The sequence below is a fragment of the Chrysoperla carnea genome, chromosome 2, assembly GCF_905475395.1.
Source record: "Chrysoperla carnea chromosome 2, inChrCarn1.1, whole genome shotgun sequence".
In the NCBI taxonomy this organism is placed as follows: Eukaryota; Metazoa; Arthropoda; class Insecta; order Neuroptera; family Chrysopidae; genus Chrysoperla; species Chrysoperla carnea.
Window position 1 is genome coordinate 16,423,926 of NC_058338.1, and position 16,637 is coordinate 16,440,562.

The following is a 16,637-nucleotide window of genomic DNA, read 5'->3' on the forward strand; positions in this document are numbered from 1 at the left end:
TCAGAAATGGACTAATTAGGTGATTTTAAGCGTTGCCAACTGGAGACTAAACTTAGTATACTAATAATAAGGAATACTATGGACTAATTAGGGGATTTTATGAATATCTATACCAAAATTTTGTTTGTAGCATCAATATTTTTAAGCGTTACAAACTTGGGACTAAACTTAGTATACCTTGATATATATTACATATATACATGGTACCTATAAAAATCCTTCGAATATGTGTTATTCATATCGGTCAATAATTTTTATATTCCAAAGGAATATACATAAATAATTTTAAAACAAAAACTATAGAATAAATAATCTGTTTAAAATATTCATAGAAAATCACGTAACATTCGAATGTTTCTTGCGCGATCGATTGTTGTAGATAAGTGTAGTCAATTCCTGTGATCTAACACATAACAATCAAATAATATTTTTATTATGTAAACATGGATATAAAATCAAACATATTATTATTGTTATATAGGTATTAAATATTATGTATAGATGAGCATAAAATTTCTGTGTAGATTTGAATTCCTTTCCAATATAACAAGTTGTTCAAAAAAGCCGGTTTATTAAGAAGGGTGACTCGCAAGAAATAGATTAATTCTCTTGAAAATGAACGCAAGTTCGAAAAATTTTGAGATCAAATAAAAAAACATGTAGTCATATACTAAAAATAAAATTATTTTTTATTATTTTAATTATTTATTATAAAATAGTATGTACTACCAAAAACCGAATATAAATTCAATTAATAGATACCTATTACCTACGAATTTATTCTTTTCTATGCCTGGCGACTCTCCTTAACATAGGTTTTTTTCAACGGTTCTGTAAGGGAGGCTTCTGAAGCCTGGACTGTCCTGATTTAAAAAAAAATGCTGACGGATTAACAACCAGATTGAAACGCACAAACTAAGACTGTAACTATATCAACAAAAATTGATGGATGTTGTTTTCTAGCAACAGTCGGGCTGACCCGGGAGGTTCTTTACCATATTATCAACCTTTTTTTTCAAAAAAATCATCTTACTAAAATAAAGCTTGCATGTGTAGCTAATAGTTAAATCACCTTTTATATGAATAAATGTCATACTTTCCGGATTTGAATGTTTTGTTTTGTATATTCTTTTAAAAAACATGTTTATATTCATAAGCGCTATTTGTAGATACTGCCTTCTGTGTGAGCTGTGAAATGTATTTAGAACATGTTCGAAACATAAGTAATACTCCTTTCTTCATTCGAGCTTTCTTCGTTTTCAACACTTTTTTATCACAAATAATATAATAAACAGCAACTCGAAACGGTTTTATTTTACAAACATCTCAAAATGTTTTTATGCAAATATCTTTACGATTTTCTCACTCGGAAGTCAAATTTTTATATTGCATTTACATTATTCTATAAAATAAATTATGGATAACAAATGATTTTGTGTTATTTTCTTTGGATATTTTCCCCTTGTCAAGTAAAAAGTCTAAGATTTGTAATTTAGAAAATATCTTCAATCAAAACAAATTTCTTAGATTACTTTATTTTACGAAAAATACGATTGTTTCTGTTGGAATTGGAAATTGAGATATGCATGGTTGTTCCGACAAAACGAATAAGAAATGGGCTCTATCATATGCAAATTTTATCCAATTTTGATAAACCAATTATGTAATTCTACTAAATTTGGGTCATACTTTTTAAATTTGTTATCAAAATTAACCTAACCTATTTTAAATTGTTTCTTATTTTGTGATAAACAAAAGCATTAATAATTTTTTTAAGCCCGGATCACTTCACATTATGAGCTTTAAACATGTGCTTCTTGGTGATTCTGGTGCCGACATCCTATAATTGTAGCCGTCATTTGGTTTTATAACATGAATATTCACTTTTAGTGGTGTATTCTATCAATGACGAGTGGTCAAAGTCGAATGATTTTTTTCTATTTGAATTCTCAATGGAATCTATGAATAACGCGACAGTTTAGGATATAATGTGTATTCATATTTATCCATATGTCCATTTTCCCAGAAATCTAGTGGGATAAAATAACCACAGAGACAAGTACCGGGTTATGTTTAGTGGTTTTGGCTACATTAGCGTAATACATACACATATAATGTTCATATACATATGTCGAGTTACATCAAATAAGAAAATTATAATATCAAATTTTTCAAATCAATTCATAGGAATGTGATATCATCAGAAAATCGGTCTGTGGCTTTGTTTACAATGAGACTTCTTGACATGATAAATTTTCCTAGTAATATTAATCTAAAAAGCAAAAGCCATCTGTAGGATGATTTTTGTGTTCGCACTAGCAGTACGCAGACCTTTTAATGACCCTACACGCAAACTTTCAGCGGCCAAACTTATAACAAAAAAGGGTTGTTATAAGTTTGGCCGCTGTGTATGTCTTTCTGCCCTGTCAAGCTCTGATGTTAAAGATCGAAATCATTCTTAAAGCCTCTTCAAAGCGATATTTCGTAAATAAATTTGCTTTTTAGAGCTTACTAAGAAAAGTATTATTGTGAGACAAATATAATTGTTTGTTTGCACTGGCATATTTTGGGAATATTTTCATCAAGCAAGTCTATAAGACCACAAGACCGCTTTAATCCTTATAGCAATAATACTAAAATCGTTTCTTATTCAGAGATACTTATCATTTAATCAATAAACAGCAATATAGCTCGTATGGTCTAGGTTGCATAGTTCCTCTGCAAAATAGAGAATGTTTACCATTTTTCATGCTTTATGCATTTTGTTGCTTTATATATTACAAACAAATAGACTGATGTACTCAAAATAAAGTTATATATATTATGACAAAAGTATTGCAACACATTCATTCATTTAGAAAAAAATTTTCATGGCGAAAATTAGCTTCAGAATCATAATTGGTTTATCATCTTCATTAAACTATATTTTTTATTGCAAACTTTTATTCGGAAGTCGGCTAAGCTCCTGAGGCGGATGAAAAAATAATAAATTATTGAAAAATTATTGTTTTTAGCTTTTCCCAAATCTATTCAGAATTCAAAAAAATGTAAGTCTATAAATTTATTATTTAAGTCAAATTCTGAAAGATGTTGAAGTAGAAAATTAGGCTTCTTTTGTTATACAGCAAATATTTGCTATGTTATAATGCAATAATGCACCCCATCTCGAAAGTGCAAAGAATCTAGCTTGGATATTATTATCTACGGCAAATATTTTTGAGTTATGCAGCACGCACTAATTTTTCTACCAGCTACTTAATACAGTAACCTTATCGTTTGAAAGTACGGGGTAGTCTGCATCAAATCCGGTAGTTCCATTTTTTGCAGGCTTGACAAAACTACCCCTTTAGAGTTATAATCGCCAAAATCTGAAAAAAGCAGAAATTTTTACGCTTTGACATAGTTGCGTTCGTCGCTCGAGGTCACAGACTTGGATTATTCATTGGGACAACATCATTAACAAGTCTGCTAAAAATCAGAACTACTACTTTGATGCAGACTGTAATGTATAAAGTTACTGTAACAACTTCTGCTTATTAAATTTTGATCTTACTAGTGCATAATAAAACTCAAAACTAAAGTAAAATAATGCAATATAATATTTTTGTGAAGACTGTGAGTCTATTTCAATGTTTCACCATACATTACTAGCAAATAGATAATCTATCATACGTAGTTCTGTATTACTGATATAACTTCCATCGAATATTACTTCATTGATCATGATAGATTTCATTATCATCATAGATACAGAATGCATGCGAAATAAATTGTTAAAATTGTATATAATTGTCATACAGAAAAATAAGTAATCGAAACTTCTTTTTCACAATAATTTTCAAACTGAATTTGTACAATAAAATATTAGTTACTTATATTCTAACCGAAAATTTAGCTCGATTTGAATTCTATTTTGCATGCTTCTGCCCAAAGAAAATTTTTTAAAACAAAAAATACTTGACACGCTCATACCAGGAACTTTTTTTTCATTTTTATCAATAATAATTTATAATGATGAATGTCGGATTTTGTTTTTTAAACTTTTTATGTAAAATATTCTAAGAGAAAGCATGTAAAACAAATCAATGAATCCTAAATGTCTACCGCAATAGTTCTCTTGCCATTTTTATGAATTGAATATTTCAAAAACATCAATAGTCGCTCCACAAAAGCATATTATTTCCATTACATTCTGTAACGTCACATGTCCACCAAACGTTGTGGATATTGAACTATTTGACGTCCGATTATATATTTAGAGTTGTTACGAGTATGCAAATTTTGATAAGTCTAAAGAGTGATGATGATTTCGCTTTTTTGATTTTGCATACATATTCCTTATCCAAGTAAATATCGATTAGTGCTCGGCAAAGACATGCATGGTTAATAAATACTGGCTAAACGTTTAACCTAAATTTTGGTACATAAAATTTGTCGAAAACGTTTGGAAATATCTTTTTTTCTTTTTGAAAGCTGTTTTTATTCCAAGTGTCTATGATTGTTTCGTTTACGCGGCTCCAAAACATCTCTGTTGTTTGTATATGCACTATGCTTATCTGCTACATTCACAGTGTACTAAAACCATCCCACATATATTTTACACATCCACAATCCACAACAAAATACGGTTTTATGGTACCAAATGGTGTACAAAAAGTTGCTCTTTGTTTAAGCTTATAAATTTAATATTTGGGCCACAGAAACGTTTTGTAAGTTTGCAAGACCAAGGCTAATGAATAAGATTCAGATAAAAACATGTAAGACTACTTTCGTTGTACGAAGGAAATCAAATAAAATCTTGCATACTTTTTTGAAAGACCGGATCAATATTGGTTCAAGCTTGGAGTTTATTGAGCATTCGGCTAAGCTTCGAAACTAACACTAACCCAGTCTCGTATTAACATCGAATTAAAACATCGTTAGAAGAAAAGATGTTTGATATTGAGGCAATCCTGGTCTCCGGTATTCTCCCCAACCTGGGTGCAAGCAAAAACATATTTTAATTTTACATTGTTTATTGTGTAATGTTTATTTTAACCTAAACAGACACCTTTATTGTGATAACTAATTATTGCGTGTACTAGATAATTTTAATATTTATACTTATAAGGTTATTTATAATACAAAGTTTTATTCCATTACCCAGAGCCCGAATGGGAACCAGTATATGTGCTTACTGAAAGTAAAACGCATGTGTTATTACGCCATTCTCTCAGAGACAATGCCAGTATAAATCATAACCAAACACAAAAACCAAAGCGTTTGGGCAAGGGTTGTTAAATCTAAATTTAATTTATTAGCATGGGGTAAAGACTAGCAAAGCAAAATTCAAGTTATTATCCCATCCCAAGGCTTTCCGAGGGTTCAGTAACCAAGAATTGATTTATTAGTCTGCAAATCGAGGTTTGACAAACTGACACTGATAAAATTGCATCGACAGGCTTGATATTTCCTACTTAGGTTTTTTCCCACAAGTTTCAGTATGCAAGGCAAATATGGTCAAAAAAAGCATTGTTCTAATACCAATTTATCCGAGATATTCATTTGCTGGTAAGTTTAATAAAACCATACTGCATCTATTTCATTTATTGGATAGTACCAAACAAACTATATATCGTACTATCCATATACTTACAATTAAACTTGTTGTGCTGATGTAGCTACATTTAGCCTTACTATACTAAGTATTCAATTCGTATTCAAACATATTCGAACTGATGTACATGTAATATGTATACCTACTCCTCACAGCATCCCTTTACATGCCATAATACTAATACTTCATGATATTATTAACTAATGTTATTAAATCGAACGACATTGTTGATAATGCGCTATTGGTAAATTCGATTTTACTATAAATATTTACCGATTTAAAAAAAATCAAAAAGCATTTCACACAGGCTCAACTAACCTAGTGCGTTAACTCAGCTTATTATAGTAGTGAACTAAATTAGATAAGGTTGTAGCGGACGGCTGTGGACTATACTAACAGTATACTAACAAGTGAAATTTACAAAATTTATAAAATCCCCGACAAATGCGATTTATTCCTTGTAAACCGATTTTTGGAAACTTAGCTATAAAATATTCTCAATCGAGGCGGTTTGACCGTGTAGAGGTTACAATGCCACTGAGAAATACACAGACGCACAGATAAACACTTTAAACGTATAACTCTCCTTCTTAAATCATTACCAAAGTGATGGTCAAAGGACATCAGATAAGTAAGACAAATATTTGAAAATATTTTAATGGAAATTGAAATATTTGAGTTGAGTTCTTTTGATTTATTGTTTTGAATTACCTAATTATTTTAGCATTTCATTTTTCAAAATGAATTGAGCCAGGTTTATTTGACCATTCGGTTCCATAGAAATTATTTATATGTTAAAATTACATGTCATGCCTTTTCCAAACTGAATGGATTTTAAAGATCATCGCCAATTTTTTTGTTTTTTCGAGAATGATCTAAGCTCGCATTTGAAAGATAGTTAAGATCACTCCGCGTTAAATTACCTTTCAAATGAAACCAAAAAATTAAAATCGGTTCATCCGTTTCCAAACTTCCATATTCAAATAATGTTGAAAATTTTTTAATTTCGAAACTGGTATCAAATCAAATTTACATTTGCAAAAGTTTTTATTTTTGAAAAAAGTTACGATTGGTTTTTTTTACCAACCACAAAGATATGAACTGATTTCTAACTTTAATAAAAACCGTTTAAATTTAATGCAGTGTTTTTATCGTTTCGGACTTACCCACAAGATATAAGGAAATGTTTAACGTATGTTTAACAAACATTGTGCCTCCAGTTATTTGTTATAAATTCTATTGATTAATGTTTGTTTTTCTTTTATTATTTTCAATTTCAAATCATTTGATATAAAATTTTTCCAAGGAAAAAAATGTTACATGATTGATAGAATTTTGTTGGATGAAAAAGTTAAATTTTTTTTTATTACAACATTTTTTCTATGATATTTATTTTCATTGATGTATTTAAAAATCATTGAATACGTGTAGCATTTAGTCATATCTTCCCTGAAATATTAACTTTTCACTGTATTAGGGGGTACAAAAGGGATTGTGCTAAGAAAATGTGTTACATGAGCCAAAAGTTGAGAGTGTGAAGATTCCCATGTGCCCCCATACATCCTAATGGGAGCACATCAAAGGATATATATATCTAGGAAGTTGACTTATCAAATCGGGAACCGTACATTTTCTTATATTATCCGGTTAAATTAAATTATCTCATAAACGGTGACTTTTGGAAAAAAAAAGTATTAGGGCATTTTTTATATTTAATTATCTACAGTTTTAGCCTGAAGTAATTTTATGATAAAACTTACCGTCTCGCTGAAAATCACGAACAACTCGTTTTGTGACCTTTGACCCCGCGAAAATTTCATTTGGATGATCATTTCACATAAGATAGCATATGTCTTATCCATATTTCGAATCAGAGTATAGAACTAACAGATTTTTAGGTGGATGCGACTTTCCGTCATTGTTTTTTTTTTCTTGCTACTGCATAATAATCTCCAGACTTTCTTCACCGTAAATAAACTCACACAGGTAACACAACAACAATTTGAATACTGATTCTTCTACAATAACAGTAAGCATAACTTTACGAAACTAATTAATTAAAAGATTTTAAGAATTATAAATTTACTTGAAATACAAGAATATAAAATTAACTTATTTCATTTATGTGAAGAGAGACAGATGTACAGAGTGGGATACAGATGTATGTAATTTTGAAAACACTGTAAAGAAATTCACGTCAAATTTTCAAGCTCACGTTTTCTGACACTAAACTTCGTAAGAATCGTATTTCGAAAAATTAACCTCTATAAATAATTAATTTTAACTTTAGTAACTTTAAATAACAAATTGCAATGTTTTTATTTTGGGACAATATTGTAAATTAAGAAAAGTGTAATCGTGATTGGTAGGCCATGTATTATTTTCATTACGCTTTTCCTGACATCTATTTTGTGACAATAGCACAGATCATACCCTATCATTGAACTATTACACTGCGATAATATTTTATCAAAACAGTATTGAAACACTGAAAGCACTGGCCCCACAAAAAGTACTTCAATACCTCACTCCATGCGAAATTTTGGGCATAATGTCAAGACACTGTAGTTATTGCATTCAAATAAAATTTTTAATTTAATTTTTTTAAACGCTTTTATGTAGTTCAAGATTCTAAATCTTAAAGATAATTTGGGTGACATTTCTTTTAAGAGGGTTTTCAAAATCAAACATTGCTCTGCTCCATTCTGTAAGTGCCGCATAAAAAACTGTGTACAAATATATATGACTAGCTTGATACCCGCCCGCTTCACTGGGCGTTAAAGTAAAACCCACTGCTTTATAGCCTCCACCTCCCTTGATCTCACTAATCCCCACCTATCTGATCTCATCTCCCACTTCCGTTTTCATTCATCTAACTTCATTCATTTCACTCATCTAACTCAATTTTCAATTTTTCTTAATTGTTAAATAGGTATAATTCATTGATTATACCAGAAAAAATAGCCATGAATTGTTTGACATTTACTATTTTAAATTTTTACAGGAATATTTTATTTATGATTCAAAATGATGATCATCGATCTGTTCCATCTATTATTATCTATTATCTGTTCATTAAAAACCATTTGCTAGTTTTTGGGTGAAAGCGTAACAAACAAATAAACAAACAAACATCCTTACTTTCACATTTAAAATATAAATAGGGATGGTTGTTGTAGTAATACTTACTTTACAAGACTTAACCCTTATAATGGAATCAAACATTTATAGTGGAGTCAAGCGGGTGTGTGTATATAGAGAGAAGTCATTGAATCAGTCAGTCAGACATTTCCATTTAATTAACTTGAAATTTAAACTAAATAAGAATCATAATAAATAATTTTAACTTTATTAACACTCGACAATATGCTAAAGTTTTCAAGATATGTCTATATCAATAATTAGAGTGCTGGAATCGGACGTAAGTTTTCTTTTTCATACCTAGTTTAACCCTGTTTTTACCTGCCCATGCAAGATCTTTTTTATTACTTTATTAAATTCCATGATTTATCCCTCATTTTCAAGCTTTTCGTGCTAGCTTTTGTCGAAAAATTCGCGAAATAAAAATGTACCTGTTTGGACAAAACAGGCTGGTGAAAAAATTTTTTCTTTATTTAATTTGTATACCACGGCTGCAATAAAATATCCTACAAATAAATATTAGTCTACAGTATCGAGGGTGTATGCTTTCGTGACTAAGACACTCACAAAACTTCGTGAGTGGCTTGATTTCAGTGTAGCCTACAACATTTTTATTTACGAAAACTTTGGAAATATAACGGGCTATAATTACACTGTATGTGTAGCTTTGATTGTCTGTAGCGCAAAAACTTCTCGTTGAAAAATTTTGAGCCCGAGTGAGCATTTGATCAGAATGATACAAAGAACAATTTAGGTTTGGCTAGAAAAAGTTTTACAGAAAGTCATTTTCATATCTAATATTGCGGGGTTTCTGATGTGTTGATTACTCTGTCACATTACACATACATATGTTTCACATATATAACTGATAAACTCATATAATACATACTATACAATTTGCGTTCTCACGGGTAAACAGTAATGTTTACGAAAAAATGTTTCAAACAAAAGTTGTTTACTTTTTCATAACATTTATTATATTTAAACTTTTGTTCTATCTTTAACGGTTTACTGACCTACGTTGCTCATTAACGAACTCGACTTCACTTTTTACGTCTTCAGCACGCTTCAAAAATTTCAGCTTGATATCTCTTTTCGTTTTTGAGTATATGTGATGACAAACGTACATACGACATACGACAAACAACCGGAAATGGGCTAATTAGGTGATTGAATGAACACCTATACCAAAATTTGGTTCATAGCATCAATATTTTCAAGCGCTACAAACTTGGGACTAAACTTAGTATACCTTGATTTATTTCATATACATGGTATCAAAAGACATCTGAATAATTTTCTCAAATTATTACATTACTGTCTGGTTTGTAGTATTTTCCATGCTTTCACCTCTGTCAACATTGAAATAAATAAACAAGCAAACATTATTATACAAACAAAAACAATTAAACAAAATAGAAAACTAATCAAAAACGTCGGTAACATTTTCTTATTATGCAGACGCAGTGAAAACGAACGAATTTAAAGAAACAGTCAAGTTGAAACTTGAAATTAAATCAAATCGAAAACAATTCAGTAAATAGAAAGTTTGATAACTTTCATTTAAATTTCGTTTAATGTTTATAGATTTCTGTTCATATTGTGTAGTCATTAAATAAAAATATATTAAAAGACTTAATCAAAAAGCAAAATTTATTTCAATAACGAAATTAAAATGGAAAAAATTTGTTTAAACTAAATATTTTGTACATCGGTTGTATGGAAACCGATTTGTTGAGTCAAACCGATTCCATATCATAAATTTGAGTTCCTGAAGTTTGCATACTCTATGACAAACTTCATTAGTTGACATACTCTATGACAATCTATTAAAATTTTCATTAGATGACATTTCAAGTAATGGAAATTGATACGAAGTATTTATTTTTAATTTTATCCGCATTATATATATATTAGCGAAATGCCAAAGGAAATGTAGCTATTGCTTTTGTACTGATGGTGGAATTATCGATTCTACCTTCTAGATGTCAAAAATGATTATCGTCATATATATATATATATATATATATATATCTATACGTTTATGTGTCTGTAAACTCTCTAGCGATCGCAACTTAACTCCGATTTGAATAAGATTTGGTATCAAGGAAGGATTTGGTATTTGAAAGGACAAGTGCGTTAATTAGAAAAATTCCGATAAACAACGGGTGGGGGAGGGGGGTCCGCAAAGCACAAAATTTTTTTCAAAAACAAAAATATTTTTGTAAGCAAAAAAGTACTCTTGTGATTTTTTCCTAGACGCTTAATTTTTGAAATAAAGATTCTTGGAAAATACCATGTTCGATTTTGAAAATTGTGTTATTTTTTTTCAATCGCTGAGATAATTCGCGTAGCTAACGCAGCTCCTGCGCTACAAATTTTTTTTAATATACAGGTGTACATATTATATACCTGCAAATAATGCGTTACAACAGATATTACTAACATGGTGTTAGATATAACGTGAGTAAAATTTACAAAAATCTAATAAATCAGTGGAATATGTCATTCATGTAACCTACCTTCATACAAGTAGGTATTGTGTGTAATAAAAAAGTAGAAAACTCTTATTGATAATAAATTATCAATCATTTTTCCCAATTTTGGGAGCTTCGCATGTGCGTAAAGCCTATAAATCCGCGAATACCTCGAAAACGGTGAGATTAGATTAGTTGGTTTTCTTACCAGTTATTTGATAAAAGCCACTCCATAGTCGTCAAATTTGTTGATTTTACTCTAAAAAAGAAAAAAATTTTAGTCAACGTCTCGAATACGACCAGGTGAGGTGAAAAGTCACAGGTCAAAAATTGTTCAAAACAGAAGATCCAATTGGTTTTGAATCAAATATTTGATCCAACACAAAAATCGTTAAATTTTTCTATATCAAATTTTCATCAAAATAAGATTTCTTTCTTGAACACTTGTATCTATAAAACAGCGAGCTTTTGGGTAAATGTCAAAGAACAAAAAGTGCTTCGAATTATTCAAAATATGAGATCCAAGAGTTTTTTTCATATTTTCTTTATATTTCAGCACGTTATCATGAATTTGTTAGCACATTACTTGTTCCTCAACTATATTATAGAAGATTTTTTCTGTCGTGACATTCTGTATATTTGTACGTAGGTTTTATCTAAATGGAATTATACTAATATATCGTATAAACTGTAATAATAAATGATATACGTTAGAAACTATACGAAACAAAGTCAACGAAAATTCAATGAAAAAAGTTTATACAGGATTCCATAACAATATAAAGGGTGTTTCATAAATCGATCGGTCTAAAGCGATAAACTAGGTAGCGGGATCGAATCCAGGCAGCGGCAGTGTGAACATTTATAATTAATGGAGCGGTACAGTTGATCAAACTGTCGTCGCTTGGATAAGAACGAAGTAACCGACGCCAGCCACATCATAAATTGAATTGTATAATTATATGAATGTAGTTTAATAAATAAAGCAAATAAAGCTTCAAAAGTAATTATGTGTGTGATGTAACTTTATTTAAAGTTCTGGATCTCAGCAACACACACTTTGTTTATTAATGAGAATTGAAAAAAAAAATACACTCGAATCAGGTCTCCAACCCGGACCTCCTGGATTCATGTCAAGCCCCTCCCCTCCCACCAATTGAGGCATTCGAGGTCTAGACACAGAGTGCAATTTTTTCAACTCAATTTTTATTTTTACTTTGTTTATTTACTTATTTTTTGTGTTGTTTACTTTTAATTATGTATACGATATTTATTTACATCAAAGTCTCTCGATTATAATTGACGATTTTAATATGATACACATACAGTGTAAACCAAATATTGACAAATATCCTGTCTAGTGATCAAAATTAAAGAGAATTGAAAAAACTACACTCGAACCAGGACTTCGTTTATTAGTGAGAAATAATGACTTTGTTTAAGTTACCTACTTTTGTCCTATAGCTTGAAGCATCTTAACATAAAAACAATTTGTAGTATTATCTTTCTAAATAAAATCTAGACATTTTGACTAAAACATCGGGTATGATCTAGATTATAATACTCAGTATACACGTAAACACATAGACTAGCCATGTCTGCCGCATATCTTAACTCAGACACCAAGCTCTTGGCATAAAGAATATCTATCAGAGAGTTCAACAAATTAGTCCGTCCGGTTTTGTCGGTTTATTGGATGGTCGGCTATAGCTTAATAACTTTTTTCTTCATTTTTTTTTTGTACATAAAATATAGGGACGCAGATATAGGCAGAGTGTGAGTTTATATTATCTGAGTATATAAAATAATACATGTGAACTCTCACCCCTTACCTTTTTCTACTTTTGTTTTATTTTTATCTTGATATTTTTCTATTGTTTGCATTTTTTCCCCACTAAATGATTTAAAAATAAAATAAAAAAATTCAGAATTTTATCTCGATTTTATTTATTTAAATAAAATAATAAATATGATAGGAATATGCTTTGAAATGACATCATGGAAAAGTTTTCAACTAACGTAAATTCAGGTTTCTTTCTCTTTTTATGTTGTCAATTTGGGCGAATTTGTCAAATTTGTTATGAAAGTTCATAAAATCATCTTGTTCGTCAGTAAAGGTTTGATATAACCCTGTCCTTGTAAAATTTAATAAATTTAGTTTTACGTAATTTTAGTTTATTTGCACATAAAAAACCATTTTTTTTTCGGATTTTTCCTCTATAGAAACTAGAAAGTTAGTTTATAGAAAATATATGGTTTAGTGTTCACAATTTTACAGTGTAGTGTAATTTAATAGTAAAAAATTGAAAAACATTTAATATTAAAAACAAGTGTATTAATGGAGCAAATTCCATCTGAAAATACGACATCCACAAATGATACCGTGTTAGGTCAATTGGAAGGGCGTACTTAGTACTTTTCAAATTTGCATATATTATTACATTATCACAAAATTATAACGCCAAAATAGATTAAATAATAAAAAGTCCAAAGACTAAAACCTCTACGATTGCAAAATCACGCTCTAAAAAGTATGAAAACAAGTAAATGTTTTAATCTGAAGTTGTTTTGATAAGAAAAATCTTCATTACAGTCGGAAACCTCTCTGCCGTCTCGTGAAAAACTGTTTAGTCTTAAACTTAGCCTAAAATGTTTCGAAAGATAAATTTTTATTTTAAAGGAACATTTGATTACAATTGTTTGTTCAAGATGATTGTTAATCAAAAATCACAAGAATTTTTTTTCGTACAATAAAGCCAAAGTAATAAATCTAAATTTATAGCAAATGGATAAAAAAAAATTTCCCCATTGATACCTCAAAGGTATTTATGGATTTTTCCGGTCGATTAACTGAACATACATACCTACATACGCACGTAGAAATACGCGTACACTTTTTTGTTACTTACTATAAAAACACAGCAACTTTGATTCACTTTCGATCATCAAAATAATAATATACTATGAGCATTGTGTGTGTGTATGTCAAGATATAGAATTTTAACGTAAATAACGTCCAACAACAGGTTCCCATGGGAATATGTATAGTAGCCATTCAGTACCCAGAACATTTATTAAGGTTGTAAAAAATTGTATCGAGTTTTTTTTATTATATTTGTGCGTTCGTTTGGCTATAACAAAAAAAAAAAGATTTACAAAAACTTTAATCATAAATTTTTTTATGTAGAATCAAAATAATAATTTTTTTGGAAATCAAATATCATTTTTTACCAGGATCATACAAAACATTCATAGTCAATCTAATTAATTTTTTTTTGAAATTTTAGCTATAGAACTATTTTTAATTGAAAATTTTCAGAATAGGTTTTTTTGTATGATACCAATACCGTTCTATATTCAATAATTCAAAAGATACACATATTCCATCCTAGATCAGACCCTATCTCTGAAATGTAATGGGATTGTTGATCTTAATGTCACTCACGTTAATTATAAAATTTCCAAAGAAGCCTACTCACAAAAATTACGATTTAACGATTTTGTGTTTTGCAAATTGAGTCCTTATGTTAATGCTTTCGATAGGAGATGTCAAGCTAAAATAAAACTGATAATTGGCGACAGAATTCATACATATTTTAGAGCGTGATGCATTATTCAGATTCCTGAGGCACTACAAAATGACAAACAATATAAACTTAAAATTTAGAAAAATCCCGACCTATTATTCTGAAAGGGACTAGTCTAAATATAATTAGCTTTGTGATTCGTAAGTATTGTTGATAAAATTCGTTATCAAAGGTGAAAAAGAACATTTTTATTTGACACAGTTATATATTTGAACATATTTTTGTCAATCGCGTTTAATGACATCCTTATTTTGTTTTGATTAAATTAGTAATCTTTTAAAACGAAATTCAATACAAAAATAATGTGTTTAAGCTTGATTTTGGGTATGTGGGCGGGGGATGGCTGGAGTGGAGCTTCATAAATAGATCAAAACAAAAATTAATTTCCATGATGGATATTCAACATATTATATTCTTTTAAACCCATAAATTAATGTAGACGTGTATGTACAATTTCAAGAGGATGCTAAGAAAACGCATTTTTCAAGAAAAAAACAAAATACAGAAATCACATAATTTCAATAAAATAACAAAAAATAATAAAATACACGGGTGTGTCCAGACATATGTCTGAAAAGTTTGACATATCCATGTAAAAAAAATACACAAAATAAAAAATACCAAATATCACAGATGAACTAGATGACTTTGGCCGTCATGAAACAAAAATGAAGCCATATGTTACATACAATTTCATATTTATATAATCAGAATATCATCAAAAAGACATCAAGAACAAAAATTTATATATAAAAACAAACATGTCGGCTATAAAATGAAGATCAAATAATTCTGTTTTAGAGCATATACACAAAAATGATATATAAACTATTATACGAGAATCCTTTTCTAGTGTGAGAAGGAAAATGGCCCTTGTGTAGAATCTATCATCATTTTCTGGACATAGTTGATATTTTCAAAAATAAAACTTACTGTCATGATCAAAATGGCATACATAAGATATATTTATGAAATTGACAAAAAGTTATTTCTACACAAAAGTTTCACTGAAATTACGTATGTTCATTACATTTTTATATTTAAAAACAAATCATTATTTCATTTATACAAAATCACTGGATTTATCAATGACTTTTACATTTAAACTTTTATTCTATCTTTAACGGTTTACAAGATGAATAATTTTTAATTTTTCTTGGTCAATCTCGAAGCTAGAAAGTCGGAAAAAAAATGTACACGATTAAATCAGGTAGAACTTTTATTGAATTTTTTTAATTTGATGAATAGTTTCAACTACCTACACTCCCCCTAAAAAGGGGAGTTAGACCCGCCCCCAAGAGGTGGACTTTTTGGTGTGAAGTTATTTACAACCTAATAAACTAATAAACAACTGTGGGAAATTTAAAAAGATACAGTTTTCATCCTTTTTAGCTATTTAGTTTCATTGTACTAGAACCAAAAGACCGATAGTTGTTTTCAGTTTTCTTTTCATGAAATTAAAACTGGTAAAAAATAAGAACTGTTTATTGCGTTTCGCTTTTTTTTAAAGGCAGGTAATTAGATCAAAAAATTTTCTTTTTTTATAAAGTGAGAAAATCGCCTTCTTTAGGACACACATACAGGAGAAACAAGTGAAATTAACAAAAATAAAAAAAACCCCGACAAATTCTATTTTTTTTGTAAACCAATTTTTGCAAATTTTGCTATAAAATGTTTTCAATCGAGTCGTTTAGACCGTTTAAGGGCTACGATATCACTGAGAAACACACGAACGCACAGATAAACACTCTAAACTTATAACACTCGTTCTTTAATCAATATCAAAGTGATGATCAAAGACAACAGATGAGATGAAAAGGATACTTAGAGAGCTAT